Source organism: Zingiber officinale, chromosome 9B (genome assembly GCF_018446385.1).
Source record: "Zingiber officinale cultivar Zhangliang chromosome 9B, Zo_v1.1, whole genome shotgun sequence".
NCBI lineage: Eukaryota > Viridiplantae > Streptophyta > Magnoliopsida > Zingiberales > Zingiberaceae > Zingiber > Zingiber officinale.
Genome location: NC_056003.1, coordinates 83,807,658 through 83,815,661, shown reverse-complemented (window position 1 = coordinate 83,815,661; position 8,004 = coordinate 83,807,658). Strand labels below are relative to the sequence as shown.

The following is an 8,004-nucleotide window of genomic DNA, read 5'->3' as shown; positions in this document are numbered from 1 at the left end:
CACCAGGATTTCCTTCTGCCTAACATCCCAGTTAGGACTTCCCAGTCAAGTATCTGGTCAACCTTGACCTACTTGACTCTTCTTCAATCAATATCTTATTGTCAAACATCTAAACTTAAACCAAGATTCAGCTTGGTCAACCAGGTCAACCTTGACCTGAGGGATGTTGCACCAACATATAGTAGTTGATATGAATCAAATTAAGATGGAATTAGTTAATTGACTAAGTTGATCTGATAATTTAATTATAGATAAAATTGAATGCATAGATGAATTAATTAATAGGTGGATTAATTAATTCGATCGAGTAATCAATTGAATTCTAATAATTAGAGACTTATTAGATACCATATAAGAAAGTAAGATCGAAAAGAGAAAGTTAAATAATTTATCTATGTGAATTATTTATGGTTGGTAGGATTTATTATAGTACTTAATTTTTTCCTCGTACATGATGCTTGTAGGATTCAAGCTTGAGGCAGACTTTTTGACTTGAAGATGATTAAGATGATCTACATTTGAGATTGGTAGATCCTGTTTATCTTCTTGATAGCTTTGATTATAATGAATGATTATTTACTGTCATGTTTGATGAGGTTACAGTTACACGCCTACCTTAAATCTGTCCTATATTGCTCTTGAGTTGATATATACCTTATTGGTTGTCCTTATATATTGACCTATTGTTGATAGTTATGCAATTATGCTTGTTATTTATGATTGGATTCGTGTATATATGCATGATATTACCATACCCTAGTGTAGGACGATCATACCATAGAATAAGATATTGAGCATCTTGCTAAACCTGTGGTTGTTATTTCATACTATGGTGTAAGATATTGAGTATCCAAATAGACACTTGTTATTATTTAGGTCTATAGCTTATGTTCATGAATTTGTTTTATAGTATGGTTATATACTTAGGCTTATACTTATAGGTCACTAATGTTATATGTTGTATAGTTGTATACTAGTGCGAGGGCATATATATACTAGTGAGATTATACTGACCTAGACTTGATGGAAATCACTCCTAGCAAAAGGGTTGTGTATTCCACTAGAGTTTCCCCTCTGGATCAGCCCCTAGACCAATGTTCAAACTAGGACAACCCTCTAAACCTTTGCTATAAAGGAACCATAATTGAAATCCCATCAAAAATGGACCACTGTACCCAACGTAAGCAGTAGCATTACAACCAAAGGAGTTTAACAAAAAGGAATAGGAAAGCACCAATACAACTCCTCATAAAAATAAAGAAAGGACTCATAAAGAAGCAAATGCATGTCTTCACAACACTCCTAAGACATTCGGATAGTATGTCATGCGGCCATCCCGCCTCCTCATTTACTCTGTCCATATATCTTCCACACTACAAGAAAATTGGGATTTTACAACACTTAAACGACAACGCTTTTTTTAAAAAGCGTTGTCTATTTTAACAACGCTTTTAGTGAAAAGCGTTGTCTATTTCATTATTTTCTTATTAATAGACAACGCTTTTCTTAAAACCGTTGTCTATTAGTGATTTTTATGAGTCAAAGACAACGCTTCGTAAAAAGCGTTGTCTATTAGCCTTTTTTTTAGTGTCTACGACAACGATTTTTAAAAAGCGTTGTCTACTGTCAAGTTATCATCTCAATCTTAAGTGATCTGGACCACTTATCTCAAGATCTGACGGCTGGATCTTCATCCATCTTCATCACAATATGGACGACCCAGATTAAAGGAGGAGAAAACTTCGTTTCCTTTTACCCATGCGACGATACAGTGTTGGTGATTCCTTTCTGTTCACGACATCTCCTCTCGCGCGGCTAGGGCACGCGACCTCCCACCGCCGGCCATCTCTTCTTCCTCACCACCGGCCGGCAGCTCTTTCTTCTCTTCACTGTCGCACATACCCCTCAGGAATCGGGAAGTGCGGTGGTGGATTTCGCCGGCGATGACGACGCCCAACAACCTTCCCAACGACGACCACCACCAGCGCCCACACCCTCCGCCCGACCCTCGAAGGCAGCGCCACTGCCTCGGCACGCCCATCGCCACCCCTTCCTCCTCTTCCTCCGCCGCCTCCTTCAAGGGTTGCTGCTGCTGCCTCTTCCTACTCCTCACCTTCCTCGCCCTCCTCGCCGTCGCCGTCACCGTCGCTCTCGTCATCATCCTCGTCCTCAAGCCCAAGAAGCCCTAGTTCGACCTCCAGCAGGTGGCCGTGCAGTACCTCCTCGTCGCCCCAGTTTCAAATCCAAGCTTGAGAACCCTATTGTCAAGCTCTTCGACTGAAGATTTTGGCTCTAGATCGTTACTAGCTTTCTTGGTAGAGAATGGAAATTTGGGGCTTTCATGGAACCCTAGAAACCAAACGGTGGGTGTGAGCTCAAAAACAGAAGGTGAGGTTGGAGCCAATTCCATTAATTGCCTCTCGCCTCAACCGAAGTTGTTTGGTGACTCTAAATCAAGCTCATTTGGAGGGCTTGCACAGGGGATGGCAACAAGAAAAGGTTTCAATGTTCCAAAGCTTGATACAGCCAACATTCCATTCACTAGCTTGATACGGTATGGTTTCTCTAGCTCAGGTCAATCCATTTCTTTGGTATTACGAACTGATGCTGGAGTTTTATATTATTTGACTTTGTTGTGTCAAAGGGCTTGAGGTGTCTCATAGTTGGGAAGATCGAAAAGAAAGAAGATCCGATGCGGAGAACTCTAAGGATGAAAGACGAAGATTAAGTATTGGAGCTTTAAAGAAAAAGGCACTGAGTGCTTCTTCTAAGTTCACACATTCTCTCAAGAAGCGAGGGAAGAGGAGAGATGTTAATAGGACTTCTTCTGTTTCAATCGAGAATGATAGGGATTTGGAAGAGGAGCACGAAGTATACACATTCCGCAAGGGGCTAATTTCTAGGGACTTATTGCCTGATAAACATGACGACTATCACATGCTGCTCAGGTAGAAGTTTGGAAGAGGAGAGATGTGTAATCTTTTGCTATTTGCTATAGTGTTTATTTTGAAAACCTTATGTGTGGATCTGTATGCTTAACTGCGGATTTTATCACAATGAAGTAAACGACCTATGAGTATTTCCACTAATGGCCTTGTAAAATACATATCAAACCAACTGGAATCTTTTTTTTTTTGGTTTAATGCAATTTGTGCTTCATTTTATGAGCATATTCATTTGTATCTGTAACTTGAATTTTCTCTTGGTAGCTACTGTCTCCAGCACTTCCACAATGATTATGGGTGAGCTTTTACATGTTGCAGGTTTCTGAAAGCTAGAAAATTTGATCGTGAGAAAGCAACTCTTATGTAGGCAGATATGCTTTAGTGGAGACAGGAATTTGGAGCAGATACAATTTTGGATGTGAGTTTCCTTTCCAAATACTTCTGTTTTTTGTTTTCATTAGACAAACTTCCACGTCACTTGTGCAATTTTCAGCAGATTATCTTTCTTTTCATATGTCTTTCCATTTGTTATTTTCAATGGCTTTTGATGAGAGTTATGAGTGGACAATGCCCACTGAGCTAATATAAAGTTATGAGTGGACATCTCAGAATGAAATTTCTGAGATTTCAAACCATGCTTGTAAATCTTATTAGGATTTTCCGATACTTCGATACTTTTTTCCCCTTAGATGTATCTTAGTATTGCTTTTTCAGTAGACGATGACTACTTATTATCTTGTCAAACATTTGACAATGAGAAGGAATTTCAGTAATGCGAGAAAAATATATCTATGTGATTTATAGCATTAATATGCCTGTTAAAAAAATGTAGCCAGTAAAATATAAAATCAATCTAAGATATCATTCTAGGTTCTATGTATAGAATCATGTGTGGCTTTGGTTGCCTTTTTTCTTACGCACTAATTTACCTGCCAAAGATCTATTTCTTTTTTCTGTCTATCCAAATTTTCTCATTGCTGTATGGTGTGAACTGTGACCTTTGTTTTCAACTTTAAGAGTGAATTTCTTTTGCATAATACTGATGGTATTATTTTCTGTGGCAGATATACAATGGTAGGTGTTTTGTCCTAGTCTCAAGCCGACAATTCTTTTTTATCAGTATATCTAATAGAAGTAAGCATGCAGATCGTTGTCTTCGAGGCCGACTAGCTATTTTGTGCTTTTTTTGTTTTAAATTCGAATGTCACTATCTACTTTGAAACAGAACTATTTAGTCTTTGTGTATAGTTGAATTCTCCTGTAAATACTAATACTTTGTAATTGAATTCTATTATTTTGGTACGAGTTTGAAATCATTAGTTGAGCTAATTAATGTTATTTTATATGTCAAATTCAAATCTAGACATGGTAAAAGAAAATTAATAATTTTGTAAATATAAAAAAAAAGATTTTGTAAATAGATTTTTTTTAATTTTATTTTAAAAAGACAACGCTTTTAAAGCGTTGCACAAGTGTTGTCTTTGCGAAAAACAACAACGCTTTTAAAACGTTGCAAAGATGATATTTTTGTAAAAAATACACAACGCTTTTAAAGCGTTGTCTTCGCTACAAACGATAACGCTGTAAAAGCGTTGTCGTTGAGCAGACTTTTAACAACAGTGCCTTTAACAACGCTTTTTCAGGCACAAAGACAACGCTTTAAAAGCGTTGTCTATTAGCTTTTTTCTTGTAGTGCCATCATATCATGGGAGGTGTCTCCCTCACCTGCAACGTAAGCATCATGAGTCTATGAACCTAGTAAGAACATTCCTCTATGTAAGGTAAGACATCCATATGAAGTAGGATTAGTGGCTAGTAAGCATAACATGCAAACATAATACGGAGTAGAAGAAAACACATTAAGGGTGCGTTTGGTTCAAGTTATCAGGTATAACCTTGGTTATGTGATTACCAAGTAATCACATAACTAAGGTTATAGGGAATAAAACATAACCTAATGTTGTTTGGTTCAGTCATAAGTAATGTAATAAAAACTTGTTTGTTTGGAAGGTTTTAATATATAACCTACTTGCACATTTACTGTATTACCCCTAGTTCAATCCTAAATATTTCTCTAACTAAATTAATTTACTATTTAGTTAATTGTTATAATATAAAATATAAAATCAAAGTATTTTAATTTATTTGATTTTAAAATAAAATGTCCTTTTTAATAAAAACTACTAGAAAAATTATGTTTATTTATATTTAAGCATTATCTTATATGGATATTATGGATGATAGTATTTAAGAATCAAGTGTCATCTTGTTTTTTCATATCCAAAACTTTTTAAATTGCTTCTTAATACAGAGATCAGCAACCTGGAGTTGTGCTAGAAAAATCCTCACTATTGATTTCTGAAAAACGAAACAAGCACAAATTGCTACACTCAGTGGTTCATCACTAATAAATCAGAAGCAAAATCATGATTTTCATTTGAAAAGGCATAGTAGAGACAGTAGACAAGAAAATTGATGAGCTCAAGTGCTTGACTCTACTTTAGTCCAAGTAGAGAGAAATTGATCAATGTACAGAATGTCACACAAATTAAATAGCAGGTACGTATAATGGCATTTGGAGAGAATTCTAGTGAGATTAGCATATAAGAAAAGCACAAACATAACGAAACCTATGTATGGATATAAATTACAACAACAGAGATTATTATGTATGTGAACGTAAGGGGAACAAATGGAAGAATTAATTTTAAATACAAAATACTTTCTGCTTGTATTGTTATCATCTTTACAACCTAACTCCCCAGAAAAAAAACCACTAGGTTGAGCTAACATGTGATCAATCTTTGAGCTCCTGGTGAGCCTCATAGTCTCAATAGCAGATGAAGCTACCACTGGAAGTTAGGGAAACTGCAAAAGGCCATCACAACGGTCTTTATAACCACCAATTATTGTTGATGGAAGCATGGGAGGAAATTGCACCAAACTGTCAGCGCAGCAATTTCCTCTCCAAGAACAAGAATCTTTGTGGCCAGCATCAAGTTGTTCAGCAAATGTTTCCACAGCCTGGTCAACTAGTACAAAGAAAATATATATGAAGTTGAAAGGATCATGCAGTATACAAGAGAGTTTAGATGTAGGCTCAACATGGAAAACTGATAGAAACTACCATTCTTCTGTGCAATAAAAGCAAAAGTTTAAGACATCAAGACAAGTCAAAACAAAAATGCTAATATCAGACACTATTTTGTTACATGTTCAAATCCAGTGTAAATCATTCTATAATAAACCAAACCAAATGAAAATAAGTGGAAATCAGACAATATTAAAAAACCTAATTATCAATGTAAAAGAATATTTAGAACGATAAAAGAGATAGTAGTGATCAATATGAGTAGATATTATGAAATTTTAATAAATATTTTTCTGAAAATTACCTTCTGTAGAAGTCCAAGATTCATTAAAGCATTTTAGGGTAGAAAAATACACTTGTCTAATGTTACAAAATGAAAATGGAAAAGTTCAATCACATCTTGAAATTGAACAAAGAATTAAAGCATTGATAGACACAGTGCATAAAAATATAAGATTCAATCCAAAATGACTTAATCCAATAAGTTCAATCCAAAATGACATTCATCCAACAAGTTTGTCTTAAATAATATCATAATTATTCAAAAACGTATCAAAATATAAGATTCAACGACTTAATTCAAATATCTAATTCATTTTCTAATTGGTCGCATATGAGTTGATCTTGGATAGCTGCTTCATCACATATTCTCTCCTAAATGCCTTTGGCAATGCAAAGAAGTTATCAACCTTGTGTTCATCCTTCAGAATGTACTCCCCGACATCCATAATTTCTTGTTGAGAAAAATCAAAAAGTTCCATTAACTCATCATATATCCTCATTTTTCTATCATTGTTCTCAGTTTGTTTCTTGAAGTAGGTGGAAATTCACTTCATCTCCTCATTCGCTTCTGTAATAACAGTGACATACTTGCCAATCTCTCCTACCAAATCACCCAGAACATCATCAGACTTCCTTTTTTTCTTTCTAGCGGTTGCCTTTTTGTTTGATGGACAAACTGAATCTTGAGTCTCCATCTCAGATTTCTTTGGTTCCTCTCTGACATATTCTTCATCATTGTGAAATTCAGCATGTTCATCTATTTCACACTCAAATGTGTCAGTTTCTTCATTGCATAAATTGATCTCTTCTACTGCATCAGCTGGGGTTTCTGCACCAGCTCCTGTGGCACGATCTTTCCCCCACACAAACATTAAGTCGTCAAGGTGGGGGAACTTTTTATTCCTTAAACCGATAGCAGCCGGATGACTCTAATTAAAAATATATTATTAGCAAAAAAAACCAACAATCATCAAAGAAATGAAAACCTTATGAAATTATTGCAAAAGTTACCTTAACCCAATCATCAAACACATCCTTTGATGCAGTGATACATTTCAAAACATCGTTCCACCCAAATCCACTGCTATGATTTATCATCTCGTTGATAGCATGGAATTGCCTCTTCAGTAGCTTGTACCTTGACTCGATATGAGGAGTAGCCTTCAGATTGCTTGATGGCACTTTAGCAGCCATGAGTTTCTCTAAATGCAACAAGTACCCTGTTCTAAAACCATTCTCGCTCTTCCAAGCTAAATCTTTGCTCAACTCAACTAGGCAGTCAACTAATGCAACATCCTCTTGTTTTGTCCACAAGTGTTTGGTGCTATGAGTTTTTCTTTTAACCTTCATTGGCATTGAACTTTCTACAAGTTCAGTTGGGCTTAATAGAACTGGTTGTGAAGTTGGTATATCCTTGGCTGTTGTTACACCCTTTAGACTCTTTTGGCTCTTTCCTTCCATTGGAAACTGAAATTAAACAATCCAAATACAACATTGTGCATATGAAAAATATAATATAATTGTTTAAATTGATACTATATAAAACCCAGATACAATCAAATGGTTTAGCATAAACAAATTGTTCAAACATAATTAAATTGTTCAAATACAAAACAATCAAATAGTTCAAATACATGGAAATGAAACTCAAATTTCAAGAAACAACACTATATCTAATTAACTAAT

At 35.5% G+C, this 8,004-nt stretch overlaps 1 long non-coding RNA gene across 1 annotated transcript; it reads left to right on the top strand.

Annotated features, from left to right (window-relative positions):
• The first annotated feature begins 1,537 nt into the window (after positions 1-1,537).
• LOC122025423 lies at positions 1,538-4,198 on the top strand. Its single transcript, XR_006123706.1, has 4 exons — positions 1,538-2,554; positions 2,645-2,948; positions 3,264-3,363; positions 4,010-4,198. It is a non-coding gene; the product is annotated as an uncharacterized LOC122025423 (long non-coding RNA).
• The last annotated feature ends 3,806 nt before the right edge of the window (positions 4,199-8,004 follow it).